Source organism: Diorhabda sublineata, chromosome 1, assembly GCF_026230105.1.
Source record: "Diorhabda sublineata isolate icDioSubl1.1 chromosome 1, icDioSubl1.1, whole genome shotgun sequence".
Classification (NCBI taxonomy): domain Eukaryota; kingdom Metazoa; phylum Arthropoda; class Insecta; order Coleoptera; family Chrysomelidae; genus Diorhabda; species Diorhabda sublineata.
The window spans coordinates 25,154,755-25,171,086 of NC_079474.1; the positions used below are offsets into that span (position 1 = coordinate 25,154,755).

The 16,332-nt window shown below is 32.8% G+C and overlaps 1 protein-coding gene across 1 annotated transcript in view; it reads left to right on the plus strand.

Annotated features, from left to right (window-relative positions):
- The first annotated feature begins 208 nt into the window (after positions 1–208).
- The window catches only part of LOC130448965 (CUGBP Elav-like family member 4), a 1,535,225-nt gene continuing 1,519,101 nt past the window's right edge, over positions 209–16,332 (plus strand). Inside the window, exon 1 of the mRNA XM_056786625.1 lies at positions 209–606. The gene's annotated coding sequence lies outside the window, so the exon portion shown is untranslated. The remainder of the gene's footprint in view (positions 607–16,332) is intronic.

Sequence of the window (16,332 nt, forward strand, 5' to 3'; positions counted from 1 at the left end):
TGCGAATTCAAAAGTTCAATGTACATCACTAATGGAATACTTTCCCTGACCTAAAGAAACAACCTCCCATATAGTCATCATCGCATTACGTTCAGGTGTGTGAGAGTGTGGGTGCGAGCATCCCTCCGAAGACAGCGCTTGCGTTTCTCTTCGGAGCGTGCGCATTTTGTTGTGACTCCCTCGTGGCATTAACTCTCTGCCGACCCTCGACAGTCGCCGCCGTTCTCGACCTCACGTTTAAACGTTTGGTATGAACCGCCACCGGCAAAATAACCCTTTCTGATCGCGAGTCGTGCCGCTTTCGGATTCTTGAACATTATTGATACCACGATCTCTATTTTAACTGGACATCAGTTAATACGCGCGAGTGATATAACCTCGATATACTCTAACCACCTGGTGATTGCATTCTTCTAATAAAACTTTTTTGAGTGCTTAGTTATCCTGGATATATTTATTCTCTAATTTATATTACATCGTTAGTTTCAAATAGGCTGCTGGGATCGATGATTATTGAAGCTGAACGTCACTAGTCTAGCCTCGAAATATCATTGTTCAAAATAATATTTATTAAAACTTATTTAGTTACTCACCCTTTCACAACAGGTAAGTGAATTGAACGAAATTGGCCGATAGCCAGAATTCGCTGAAGTGGAAATATTTCTGAGAATATAAGCGGAGGAATGTTATGCTCGGTTTTCGCTGGCTAGCTAATACGTTTTTAATTTCTCGAGTATGATTTGTTGAAACCGGATGAGAACATTACAGCTGGTGCTTCAGAACAGTTTCAATTTGAGTGGAATAATAATTTTAGTTTGAGGATTTCGAATGATCTTGAGTTACATACTAAAGAGAATTGAACAAAACTACTATTGCAAGCCAACTTTGAGAGAAATATTGCAATGATTGAGTAATTATTAAATATCCAAATGTGGCTATAAATGTAAATAAAAAATTTCAAATTTATCAAATTCTTAGAAGTCAAGTGAACAATATCAAATACGGAATTAATTATAATCTGAGACGTGCATTTTTTTACCTCAAATTGAAGCTTTTATCTTGAACCAACGTTAAAATTTTCATAATCTCATTTTTGAATCCTATAACAAAGTAACTCCCGGATTGCCACAAAAAAATATGAAGCAGTTTCATGTGAAATAAATTCGTCATATTAGTTGTTAAAATTGGTCAAAATGATTGAGAGATACTGTCTCTCAATTGATAAAAGATTTTGGATAATCCCAAAATAATCATGTTCTCTAAATAGATCAATTCAACGGAAAATTTAACCTTCAACCACTTTTTCAACACATGCTTATTTGTCTTATGTTTATATGGAATAATTAGTAATTACACTTTGAACCAAGTGGAAAGACGAGTAAATAAACATTTCCTCAAGCTGCAACTTCTTTTCTATTTCTTAAATACTAATTTTATTAATCTTTATTCTCTAATTTACATCACTTTGTCATTTTCCAAAAGACTGCTGGGATCGTAAGGTCGTTCTTTTATAAATGGAGGAGAAGAGGATTTGGTAATGATCACTTATTCATCATTTTTTGCAATTACAGTTTCTCATAACAGAACTTGATTTATCTTTCAATAAATGTGGGTCAAATCTATTTATTTTATTGTATTATCAGTAATCAATAATTCTGGTATAAAATTTCTAATCATACAGTCGTCAAAAACATTTTCTAATGATTTCTAACGAAAATTTCAATCCATGCATATATAAACTGATGCTTCTTGTCGTCCAAATATACATTATATACTATAACTGTGAGTACTGCCCTCAATACTTTTTATATTTTCAATGATGAACTTTTTCCAAGCAGTGATAAGATAATAATAATTAAACATTGCTAATAGAAACGAGGGCTGCTACTTAAGTTTTGAGATAAGGCAACACTGATGTGAATATATCCTGACATAGCCATCATATAGTTTGACGTAGATGGGTCAGTTCTGAATGTTATATTACGATTTTCTTGGCAAAAGTGTTCGAAAATATCAAGGAAACCAATCACAGAAGTCGAATCATTCTCCACCAGAACAATGCGAGCTCTCATACATCAGATCGAACAAAAACATTCTTGAATAGTCAAAACATCAAATTGATGGTTTATCTGCCGTAAAGCCGCACCCATTGATATCTTTTTAATCCCGCAGATCGACAATAAATTGGGAAATTAACGCTTTTCTACATGTTGTGGAAGTACCTCAATCGGAACGGGTAAAATGCTTCGACAATTGATTCAAACGTAACCAAAAATATATTGATCTTATTGAAGAATATTTAGGAAAACAATATCCAATTATAAATATTTGTATCCATTTATCTATCCCAAATCTAAAGTAGCAAGCAGTATAATTTCGATCTAATATCGATCCCCCAACACTGTATAACAAATACAGTCTTGATTTCGTTGTAACTGTGTGTCAGTCATTTCAATTGTAATTTTTTTTGCAGTGTTACCGATGGTTTTCATAACTAAAGAGAAATTTTATTTATTCTAGGTAGGTATGCTTAACTCAAAACCGAACAAAGATTTTTATTACACTGATTATGAACAATGCTGGTTTACATTCTTTGTATGAATTAACCTCAGAGATTATACTTGTTTTAACAAAACAACTACTTTACCTTCATGTAATATAGAGAAGAATAATATTTCATATTTTGCATAAACCAAATTTCTTGTTATTGGAATACAATTTAGAGATGAATTTGCCAACTCCATAACCGTTTGAAGTTTGTATTGATATTCCACTAAATACATGTATACATTCTAACATTTTTATTTATTGAATCAATACTCACTCTAAACTACTGATTTGATCTATTTGATTTTCTGGTATGTTTCATTTTATTCACCATCTCAAATTTTTTAGTAAAAAAGGCACTTAATAAGAAGTCTAACTGTACCAAGTGAGTGATACGGTGAATTCGAAAGCAATTGAAATTTGGTGAAATATTTGTCATCCATCAACGTATTCACTCCAGCTTAAAAGCTCCAGAATGTGAAAAAAATGTCACTTAAACTCGTTTTTTAGGACACTCTTTGAAATCATTTCGACACAAGAAAGAATTAATTATCTTCTGTGGACTAAGGACTAAGAAAAAGGGAACCATTGATGGGTAACTGTTTATTCATTGATTATATAACACTATTGTATCAAAATGATTGACTACCAGTACACACATTGTCATTCAGACCATTCGTACTATGACTAAGAAAAGTTTTTCGCTTTCACTAAAGCTCACAAATTAAAATTAGCAGCACAGTTATGAAAATGATACAAGAAACGGTTATATTTGATATGCACGATTGACTAATATAAATATAATAGCATTTGTGCTATCCCAATAGTAAATCACTAAGTGGTTGTCAATAACACGAGATAATGAAGTAGAAAATTTTGAACAAAGTGAAACCAATATTTTAATCAAAATAGATTTCTGACTTAACATACATGTAAGAATGGAATAAGTAAGGCTATAATTTGGAAGAACGGTGGTCTTTAACTGCATTATAAAATTTTGCAATAAGATTGCGGTTCATAGAACCGACTCTGGTTCATATTTTTTACGTTCTTATCCGTACGCAAATCTAGAAACTGTAGCCTAGAAATTGGTACAATTAGTATACCCACACCCCTGGGGATAGAACTGTGAACATCAGAATGAATTACCTTAACTCGTACACCCCTATGAATACATTATGAATGAAGTGTTATCTGTCTGACTTATGGTATCCTATACAGGATACCATAAGCCAGATGACTGTTTAAGGCAAAATCGTGTGCATAACATGACTATTGCCAATAAATGAGCGCAATTGTCTCATTGCAAAAAGCTGTGATGAAATTTTTGAGTATAGTGAGTCAATGTTGTAATGTTTTTCTTATTTATTTATATGATTTCTATTCGTTGTTGATAAATAAACACTGTCTCTTACGTTCTTAATTTATTCAAACACTATACATTAAACTTAACTAACTTATAATAATTTACTTATCACTAACAATCAACTAACTTGTATAATTTATTTAAATTCCTCGATTATTTTGCTAATATGTTTTGTTTACTACGACTGTTTATTATAAACTGCAGTAGACTGTGCTACACAAACTTACTTACATACCACAAATATAATTTTCCAAACTTCTAGAACACAAAGAAACAAAACAAATCAATAAATAGACCTTCCTAGAAGCCAGTTCAAAGGATACAATGTAAATAGAAAAAAAGAGATCAAACGAATTCCGCATGTATAAAAAATATGCGCCTTCGCCAAAATTTCCTGCAGGGCCTGCTAAAGGATCCATTTCGCGAATTAGTTCGTTTCCCCAAATTGAAAACTGAGGCTGTCTAGGTACTCTATTTTGAACAGCAGTTACGTTAACTCATCTCACGGCGTAGCCAGCTATTCCTAATGAACATTAAGATAGAGGTTAAACTAAAAGGCTGGTAAGGCTCTTTTGTAAAACTAAGATACCAATATTTTATTACTGTCAAAGATTGGAAATTTCCGAAACGATATAAAAAATATTTAAAGAAAGAATCGCTCGAAATTTGAAAACACATTATGAATTATTGTGACAAATTTTGGGTCAATTGAGTTAACAAAATGAGCCTATACTTGATTCCACTGAATTTATTATCTCTTTTCCTCACAAAATAATTCATGTCGCTATTGATTTTGAGTCGTTCCGTTTGGGTCCAATTTAACTAAAGCGGCACTAGAAGAGAAGCGTAACTTACTCCAAGTAGACAAGGGGGCAAGAGGGGAAAGCGGAGATGAAACAGAAGTTTATATAAAAACTTTCCTGTCGCAGAAACATTTTTTTATCTTCGAATTTTCCAGCTGCAGAGATGTAAATATAAATTCCGAGACTCATGTGTAAGAATAACATCGCGGTTATTATTAGGAGATATCCTGATTCTACTTTGATATTGATATATCTGCAAAAATATCAACTCACGGCAATCACTTCTTGGTTTTACCTGAAATTTTTTTATATCTTACTGTGACGCTATGAGGTAAATTTTATTGAGGTAAACGATATGTCCACTTAGGATGACAGCATATGTGAAACAATTTTTATTTTTGTTTTACAAAATCGAATTCTTAAAAACGATCTTATATTATCAATAGTAGAAACCAAAAAATTCAATTAGATGCAATATTCCACCAATTTATAATACAAAAGTTGATGTAAGTTTTGAGATAGGCAAATAAAAACAAATATTTATAATTGAATATAGCTTAATTGTTTTTCAAAATATTCTCCCTCGAGATCAATTCACTTTTGCTAGCGTTTGAACCAACTGCCGAAGCATTCTTCCCATTCCGATTGAGGTACCTCCATACCTCCAAAACATGTTATTTGAACGCATCAACCGCTTCTTCAGGTATAGAATAACGTTGAGCTCGCAATTTATTTTTGATCTGCGGAAAAAAGAAGAAATCATTTGGAGCCAAAAAAGGACAGTACGGTGGATGCTCTATCAATCCGATGCTTTGACTTTTATTTTTACTAAACTTTTTTTATTGATCTGTGAGAGCGTCGTAATGTTGTGATAAAGAATGATTCGTCTTTTGCGGTTCTTTTCGAATACTGGCAAACACATTCTGGTGTACCATTTAAAATTAAAATTGATCTATTTGAATTGTGGCGACCTGTCCAGTTATTCCGTGCAAATAGATGACCATTTGCTTTGAAACGTTGGTTGTTAGATTTGGCTCCTTATAGTCGATTGTTGTTTAGTTTTGGATTCCTATGCATAGATCCACGATTCATCACCTGTCACGATCTTATAAACGTCTTTCGAAATACCGCAATTTAATTTGTTCAACAATCTTTTGTACCAATCGAGACGAAATTCAATTGACCGATTGTCAGATTATGCAGTATCCATCGCGAAGAAATCTTTTTGTCAGCCAATATTGAATGTATCCGAGTGGAAGTAATACCAAGCCAGCATAAATCTCACAGTATCAGTTTACGCACAGCATTGATATTTTCTGGCACAACAGCCCTCACGAAATTAATCCTGTAGCGAAGTGTGACCACGATGGAATTGAGAAAACCATCGAAGCACAGTAGTTCGAGATGATGCTTTATCACTAAAAGTCGAACTGAGGATCTGCTCACTACTGTTTACATTACATTACATTTTTTGACAAAGATAAAGATTTCAAGTATCCGCAAACAGCTCAAATAGCCCTCGTATGACAAGAAATTCGTACTGAACAATTACAGTGTAACCGATGTTAACGTTGCTGTAGTTATTACTTATGGATTTCACTTCACTCATTTAATTAGCTCTACATATTCTATTGGATAACTTTGAGGGTTTTTTGGCAAAATGAAACTAGAGGAGGCCTACATCCAGCAGTAGATGGAAGATGGCTGATAGATGATTTTTTTATGTCCTTGATTATTTAGTGAACGACTCGATACAATAGGCTGTGGAGACACCTCATTGTAAATGAATTTAAATTATTGTAATATGCACATATTGCTTTTGTACATTTGATCTGATTCTACAGTTAGTAATTATGGTATAAGACAGAGTGTTGCGTATTTGTAACTTTTCATTTAATTCTATCTACATATTTTCAGATATTTCTTGAAAGGCCTTAAATAACTTCGGGGTGTGTGGTCTGTCGAATAGCAGTAGCATAGCAGTTCCGCGATTTGAAAAGTTTGATTTCATATTTATATTTATTTATGAGTATAAAATTAAAGTTACTTAAGAATAGGACAATCTTCTCAGAAATAGTGACAGATTCATAGCACTTCCTGCGTGGTCGCACAGCTCGCACATGCCTAGTCCCGCCACAAAAAATAAAATTATTTATCATGGGAAATTTAGCATGCATTAAAACTTGACTTGCATCAATATTAAATCTTGAAATGTTTTAATCGTGAAAAAAATATGTTAAACAATATTCATTGTGCTCAAAAAATATTTATATGATTAGCTATTATAATACAAAGTGAACCAAATAAAATGATTCACAATAAAATTTATTATATATAGATATATACATCAATTTCTGTTCTTGACGGAGTGTATATGTAACAGATATCTTTCGTTCCTCGATTCACTTCGTTCCACACTCTCAACTCCTTTTGTTTTTCAATACTTATAATGTCTTCGCAATAAGTTTGGTTAAATATGAAATGTATTATCTATTATTATTATTTGAAAAATAAATTAAAGTAAACAATGGAGAAATGAATCAGTAATTAGATCTCAGTTCTACATGGTAGTTAGTTGTGTCATTTTTTCAATACTTCTAAAATGATAAATTCTATTACAGACTGAGTTGAGGTAAGTTTGTAGCTAGTACTTGAAAAACCTAGACATATTGTGTAAACTGGAGTAACGCTTCGTCCTACTGTATCATGTTTTGTTGCTCTATTTCGTTAGCGATATGCATAATAATGCTGAGAACTCAATCTTAAAATAACTCTTTGGTTATATATGTGCGTAGTTAGGCCAAAGGGTCGGTGACGTAGTATTTAAAGACACAACATATTCAGACTAGCTTACCTATTAATCATAGGGCTAGTGGTGTGTGAATGTAAAACCAATACAAAGGCCAAGTTGGTATTGTTCTTGCATATATGGTCCTGATCTTGGTCTTACAGTGGAATAATTGATATAGGTTTTGGTCTGTTTGCAGGGTATATTTTTGGTTTTGCACCAAACGGTTCATTCTTCTATAAACCATCAAGAATTCCGTCAATAGCTTATTTTATCTTTGCCATATGAAAATGTCGGTTTGCCTTCCAGTTAATTTCATCGCTTGATAGATTGTCAAATTTATGCAACTCTAAGCATCTGCTTCTGAAACTGAAAAATTGGATAAGGCAATAAAATATATATAGATAATGACAAGTAACTTCCTCAATTAAGTAATTACGCGCAAGGGTGCTGCTTAAAAGACCAAAATATAGTTTTTGTTTCTTATCCCTTGGGTCACTCTCCCATTTCATTCTATCTAATAAGAGAAAATCTAACATCAAGGGATTATTTAAAAAGTTTTCTATTTATTATAACATGATATTTTTCTACATGATAAAATGAGGTTTTAAGGTCACCCAGGTTATCCAAATCTAATTTTGTATCATATATGTGTTACAATTTACTTTCGGGATGTGAATAAACAAGAGGAAAATTGCACTAAATTAATACATACAGATTTTAAAAAAAGTTCTTTAATTCTCACAATTTTTGTGAAACTGATTAGATAATTAATATAAGCTTGTATTAGTTGTTTATAGTCTTCAAAAGATTTTGATGCACAATTAACACGTAAAAAAACTCAATATGCAGATATCAAAATTGATTTTTTGTAGTTCGTGAACTTTTGTCTGAAGGACTTCACAAGAAGCAAAATATACTGCTTCTGGTCTTCATCTAGGGTCAGTATTTTGTTGTAATCTTGGATTAAGGACACCCCTATCCCTGCTCTATCATTGACTACTTTAAATTTTGTTACTATCTCCTTACGTTGAATATATTCCTTGTCTTTGATCCAGTCTCCAGCTTTTTTCTTGAGGAAATCTGAGCTTAATCTGGTAATAGAAAAGAATCGTTTGGTGACAAAATCTCTAGATTTTTATTACCAATGTTTTCAATGTCTACATTAATTATTTTCGGGCAAACATCAGCTTCTTCTTTCTTTAGAGCTTCCACCATTTCCCACTATGTCGTCAAAAAATGATAAGGCTATAAGACAGACCATAAATGGCCACATACTTAATTTATTGCTTCTCTAGCTATGACTAGCTATACTCTTCTTTATTGATTGATTGCCAGTTTTTCTGAAATCTTTCGATTAATAAATTTTCTGGTCCAGACGAAGGCCCAATTTCATTTTGAACAACTGATTCCAGCATAATTTCCATAATGTGATGCCTACATGCTAGCCAGAGGATTTACTTATTCACTTTCTGCTCAAGTAGAATACAAGCCCCTTTTCGAGACCCGGTATTAGATGCGGTTGTGTCGAAATTCATACCCTACTTTATTGAGTAAACCCCACGAAAAATGGGATACATAAGCTGCTGATGCAATGATTTCACTTTCACCAGACTCAAGTTTTGGAATGCTGATCCACCCCTTTACTAGAAACTCATTTTGGAAGTCGATCAACAACTTTATGGCCTGTGATATCTTCTAACATATTTCCGTCCAGTGCACAGTTGGAATGGAACATCAGAGTCAAAATATTTTTTTTATTTTCAGCTATTTTTTGTCTACACTGAAGTCGTTGACTAATATTGAAAATTAATAATGAAAATTATATTGAATTTCAACATTTTTTATGAAATTTAAAGCCTGATAAACGACCCCTAAAACTTAATGAAATCCAACTTCATATGAGAGATCAAAATGGGAGGGTGAATCGTTGAATTTTTTAACTTTAATTTTTAAGCATCACATATAACATATAACTCATACTACCTCAACGTTATCTTTATTGAAAAGTGCAAAGAAGATTTGAACATGTGAATATATTGAAAAAAACAATTAAACAAATTGTATGCCGGTGTCGCAACCAAATGCGTATGTCTACTTTAAGAAATATTTAATCGAATCGATGCCGCCCTTAAAAGAAAATTGAGGAATGTCCAAACTTCTGCCGAGGGACCAGGTGATTCTCAGACAATATCTCAATTTTCCTTGTACTAGTACCCGTCATAACAAGGTACTGTGAAAACTAGTTGGTTTACTTGAGATGTTTGATGACTGTGTAGAAAATTCACTACAATTCACTAACGATGCAAATTTCGTTCACGTAATAATAAAGAAATAAGAAGAATCTAAATGAAGAAATCAAGTAAATTTGACAGGAATCATACAAATATTGTACTAACGATACAAGAAATTAATTTACAGTGAGTGTGTCACATTATATTTTTTATTGTAAGAACCTTCTAGTTAAGTCTTGAGATATTGACAATAAACTGGGAATATTTTCATATAAAACCAGATACTGAATAGAGAATCTATCGCAATATTCCACTAAATTGTAGAACAGGAAGTTCTAGCGTAATCCTTTAACTATTCTACACACATTCTGGGATATTTCCAAAGGCTCATCATTTTAATTGAAAATTAACTTTCTCAAAGCTTCCTAATAAAATATTAAACAATTGATGAATTTTCACAAAAAAAATATTGGGCAAGTTTTTGTCAGCCGCTTTTACGGCCTTGAAGCAGGAGAATCAAAACTCTCTTTATATCTCTATCCTCAAGAAACCAACACTCAGCGTTTAATTTTTAATTTCAATATAATTATATTGAAATTTTTCTTCATATTAGTGTATATACAAGATTCATATCCATATAGAAGAGATATAAACCTAATGTTTTTGTAAGGTTTCTAACAAAATTTTCTGAAATAAAATACTTTTATGTCTCCTATCGACTGGTCACCGGTGTCTTGAATTGATGTTCTAAATTTTGGAGAGAGACAAAAGCCGAATTTGGTGGGTGTTTTATGAGCTACCAATTGTAAAAGAGCTTCTGAATCAATGATAGGTACTGATAAAACTTATAAGATCTCTTTTATTTCCCACTACACTGAATCAGCTTTTATCATCAAGCATGAAATTGTTTCGAAAGAGAAATTGTGAAATAGTCAATAATTCTATCAAAATTAAGTTTCGAATTCATGATAACATAATGATAAAAGACTCATTAATAAATCTATTTAAATTGATACTTTTGGAACTACTGCGTTAATCCTATAAGATTTTCTATTGAATTGATTTCGTATTCCAGGCACACCAAGATTCCGCTTCATAGCGTCGAAATGGGAGTTTATTCTATCGATTATTTCGTTCCTTGTGTTTACCGGTGTTGCATATACCAAGCTTCTAAGATATCCCCCAAAAAATGAATCCATTGTATTTAACTCAGTACAAAGTGGTGGCTATATAAATTGACCTCCCCGAACAATCGACCTATTAGAAAAATGTTATTAAGTTGATTCAGGTTTGTATCAAAAAAATATGGACCTACTAAATTACCTACTATATCAGTCCACACATTGACACAAAATCGATGTTTATTCTTTGTTTGGATTGTACTTTCAAGATTTGGGAATTCATAAAATCGTCTCGTGCAATACCACGTAAATACTAAACACTACAAATATTTACAACAGTAATTACAATTTATGATAATTTTCTTCAGATGTCTCTTTATGGCCTGTATGGCGATCTAAAGATCTACATAGCTCCTAAGCCATAAATTTCATTAATTCATATATTAAACAAGGAGTGCCTTTTTGTTAAAAAGTCCTTCAGATGGTGCTTAGAATTATTTATTCCGTCAATCACACATATGGACATAGTTTAGAAAATATGCTTGACTATAAGTTTTGATTTCGGAACTTTAAGTACCTATAACTCGGAAACGAGGGGACGAATGAGAATTTTTTTCATGTCACCAATCACTCCAGAATTTTTTGCATCAAGTCCCAATTCAATTACTAGAAGAACGGAATTGCATATTGTCCACTTTGATATATAAATTCATAACCTTGAATTTTTGTAACATTTTAAATCACGTTGTTTAAACCATGTCGTTGGTTATTAAACTTTTTCTTGAAATTGACAAAGTTTCATGATACATTATAGAAGTAACAAAAGCTTAAGAACTGAATTATCCATGTTATGAATATAAAGTTTTTGAAATCAACTGACAGATGAAGATTTTTGTTAAATTTCAAGTTTAGGCTATCTCTAATTATCCCCCCAGAATGGTTGGATTCCTTTCTACTCACTATTATTAAAGGCGGGTTTACACCCTACGACAAATTGAACGACAAATCGTCGTTGACAAGTTGTAACGATTTGTCGAATATCGCATGTCCGTTTACACGTACCGACTTTTCGTTCAAGTCAGTCAGTATTTTCTCCTGTGTGAGGTGAATTGTGAAGTGCTTTCCAGCAATGGAGGAATTACTGTTATGGTATATGTACATAACTTGCCTTGCAACAAGTGTGAAGAGGAAAAGAAAACCAAGAAGTAAGTGCAGTCTGCAACATATGCGCCTCCTGATGTTTTTGATCGAGAAAATACCAGCGAGGGTGTTACAGTAAAAAGTTTACGATGTGATGCAGAAAAGATGCATCGCTTACAACGACGTTCTGGGGGCAAAACTTTGGAAGAAGCCAAAAAAGTTCAAAATGAATTTTGTACCTATTTTAATGGTGAGGGATCAGTGCCATGGCAGGACAAATTTGCTTTGGATGTGTAACAGACTTGCAAAGGACCAAAATTGCATAATAAATGTATTTAGATATTGACTTTTCACTTAGATTTTAATTTATAAACTGCTAGAATAACAAGTACTTTGTTAAAAGTAAATTATACATTTTGCACATTATATGTATATGAAATTACTATTATATTTTGTTATTTCCTTATATTACATCCTAAATAATGTTAACATTCCCTGTAATAAACTTACAAAAAAGACCCTAGACCCTGGTTCAAATGGGTAAACCTTATTACTTCTTTACTTAAGTATTAAATATTAAATAATGGGTTTACTAACCCTCATTTATGTTTCCTTCTTCGGTTTCATCGAATGTGTTTTTGGAAATCCTTGCTGGTTCGACGTCATTCAAGAAATGGAGATGTTCGAAATACCACAGATTTGGTTTATAAACTTCATAACTACCTGCTCCGGATTTCAGGAAGTTGTTTATTTTGTTTTGTTCCCTTTTATATACTGTTCTAAATGAGTTGATTTTTTTGACAACTGTAGATCTGTCTGCTTTTGGGTCGATCTCTTGATATTTTTTCACTAACTCGGCGTAGGCTAAGTCCTTCTTGTTTCTGTCAGAATAATCCTTGCTTTTGGTTTGCCACAAGCATGTAGAGTTTCGGTACAATTCAATGAACTCTAACAGGAACTCCCGAGAGGCTTGACGTAGGTCTGACATTTCACCGAAGCAAACTTATAATAAAAACTGATTAACAACAAAAACTTTCACTCAAAACCAGAAAATACAAAATTTACTACACTGTCTAGATGGCTTCACAACGGCAGAACTGAGGTACTTCGCTCCAAAAATAGAACTGAGGTGACCGATTTGACGGAGTCACCGTTTACACGTTCCGACTTGTCGATGAAGCCCTCCGACTTGTCGTTGCAAACCCGAGAAGTTTGTGGAAATTTGCACCAACCTTCCAACCTGGCTCCAACTCAGACAAGTCGTAACGACTTGCGGTTTACATACACCGACTTGCATGCAACGACTTATCGTTCAGACAAGTTGTTACGATTTATCGTAACGTGTAAACCCGCCTTAACAGTCTCATACAGTGTCAAAGGTTTGGTTCTTAAGTTATGAGGCTGCAAAGGTATTAGTTTTTTTCGAAATTTTTCCTGGTAGAAGTGCAAATGCTATTGTCAAAAGAGGTAGTAGTCGCTAAGAAAAGAGATCTTCTTACTTCAGTAAGAAGTAGAGATTTAAGCTGATATTATTTCATATAACACTAGTACAAGTATATTGGCCGAATAATCTGGTTTCTCGCAAACAAGCATACACGTGTGTCCAAAAATCATAAATTTTCCTCTTATAAGAAACATTTGGTACAAATATACATAAAGATAAACCAAACAAACGACCACAGTTTTTAAATACATTACATTACATTTTAAATACAATACATTTAAATACATTTACCGAGCTTGCGGAGATCCTAAATGATTCCATAAACCATATACTCTATCTTCTCTTGAAAAAACCTGCGGACAGGTATAAATGACAAGAGTATTTTTAAGTAATTTCAAAACACAAAATTTGAATGAACAAATTGATCCCGCTCACATGATTAAACCCTGGAATTACAATAGCTACTTAGAAGATCCCTTCTTTCGATAAATCGATTCACCTGCACACACACTATACAGCAATCGTTTTAGAAACTGAAAGGTCTGGAGGATTCCCCGATTCAACGTTTCTGAATTTATTTTTGTGGATTTATAAAAACAAAGTTTATCAAACCAGACTCGGTTCTTTGGACGAAATAAGACAAAGAAAATTACGTAAATGTTATATAATTACCTCTGAAATGTCCCGATTATGATATGGATGAAGACGATTTCGAATGTCTAATTCATCATTAATTCAATTTGCATTAAATAATTGCGTTTACAATTAATTATCATAATGTCTTTGGTTCATCTACGAGTATGGTCCCAGAAGTACCTGGCCTGATCTAGAGATGGCAGTAGTTGCTTGAAAAATACATAATCTATACAGCATCTGTTTCAATTTTGAAAACGCCACGTTGTTTAGTATTTGTGTGGCAGCCATCAATAGTGAATTTGTAAACATGGAAAAAATTGGTCATTGTTATGTCAACCAATATAAAAGCTTGAGTAGATTCTACTCTCGAGGAGGCTGCTCATTCGTTATCAACAGAAGAATATTGGGTAGCAGAGTTTGAACGAGGACGTACGACCTACGAATACCAGCATCGTAGTGGTTAGGTTAGGAGAATTCATAAAGTGGTACTGGATCTAAAAAATTGCGGTACATCGCATATTAACTGGAAATTTCCTCACAATGGAACAAAAACAGCGCCGTAAAGATCGCATTTGGCTAAGAAGAAAGTGATGTTTCATTAAGATAATGCTCCAGCTCTCACATCCATTATTGCTATGTCCAAAATTACTGAGTTAAAGTTTTAATTGCTACTTCATGCACTCTATTCGCCAGATTAGGCCCCCTGGGATCATTTTCTGTTCCCAGATTTGAAAGAATGACTGGGTGGTCAAAGATTTTCCAACTATGAAGAGGTGATGTCGGCAGTTAATAAGTATTTTGTGGAGCTTGGCGATTCTTATTATGAAAGTGGTATAGAACTTATTGAATATAGTTAGGAAAAGTGTACGGAGCTAAAAAGAGATGAGGTTAAAAAATAAATATATATTTTCCAAAATTTTTCTGTAGTCTTTGTTGGGCCAGTAATTTCTAGGACTATCCTCGTACTTTAGTTTTAATTTTAAATTAATGATAATATAAGATCGATATGTAGTAGCTTTTTCCAAAAATGTAATATAATGTACAGTTAAATATCAAGGTGGACTGTTTCCTATAGACCTCCCTGTGTATTATTTTAAGGTTTGCGAAAGAACACATCCATATTCTAGATCTAATTAATCGATTTTCATTAAAAGCTACGAAAACAATGAAGTTCGGAAGATAAGAAGATTGGACAATTTTATCCCGTTGCTAGTTTCATCCTTTATCTACGATAGAAAATATTTACTTTCCAAGATGCGAGTAACTTTCCTAGACGTTTCAATCCCTCATAGGTAATTGTATTATTCATTATAATTTATGACATCATAGAAGATAAATAACGCTTCTTTGCTGATTGCTACTTTGCACGCTCGCGGCTTTAAATATTCGGAAAAACCATCAACCTAATTGAACCTCCTTTAATGTAAGTGATCTTATGTAATTCAGTAGAGTCGAGTCGAAGTGAGGGAATCCCAAATATAACGATCTTGATTTTAGAAATCCAGGTCAGCCATAAGCAATATCCACTTTTTCATGAAAAAAGAAGCAGTGGTGTACGAAAAAAATTTTTTTTAGGGATTCATCCAATAACTTTTTAATACATGAGGAAATCAAATGAGTATTCCTCGAGGAAACAACGGAATGGATATTGGATAAAACTATCATTCAACTGAACCATTTACATTTGATTCTATTTATAAAAAAAATTAAATTAATTGAGAATCCTTCTCCTATCCCCCAGGAAGGCAAGATGAATTGCGGCATAAAAATATGATATCCATCAGCTATTTCCAATTAAAGGCTTGAAAATATCAAACATCTTTTTTATAGGTCATATCAACACAAAAAACTTTATTGTGTCTCAATTTTTTGTATTATTTCTATCATTAATTCGAATCAAAATGAACAAATTATGAAACTATGAATTAGAAAACGTAAAATTGTAGGAAGAAGTGTACGGAAAATTATTGACTTATATTGATTGATTGAGTTATATTGATTATTATCACATTATCTGGAGGAGGAACCACAAAACGGTGTTGTGAGAGTGGAACACGTCCTCTTACGGAGACAATATTAATCATAAAATGATATTATATTGTTGTAAGTATGCTAGAAAATTCTCATATTATCGCATAAAGGTATTGGACCTCACGTTACGTAGCAATTAAAATCTTAGAACAGTATATTTATAATTGGATTTGGCTATATTGTTTTTACAAATTTTCTCCATCAATATCAATATAATTTTTG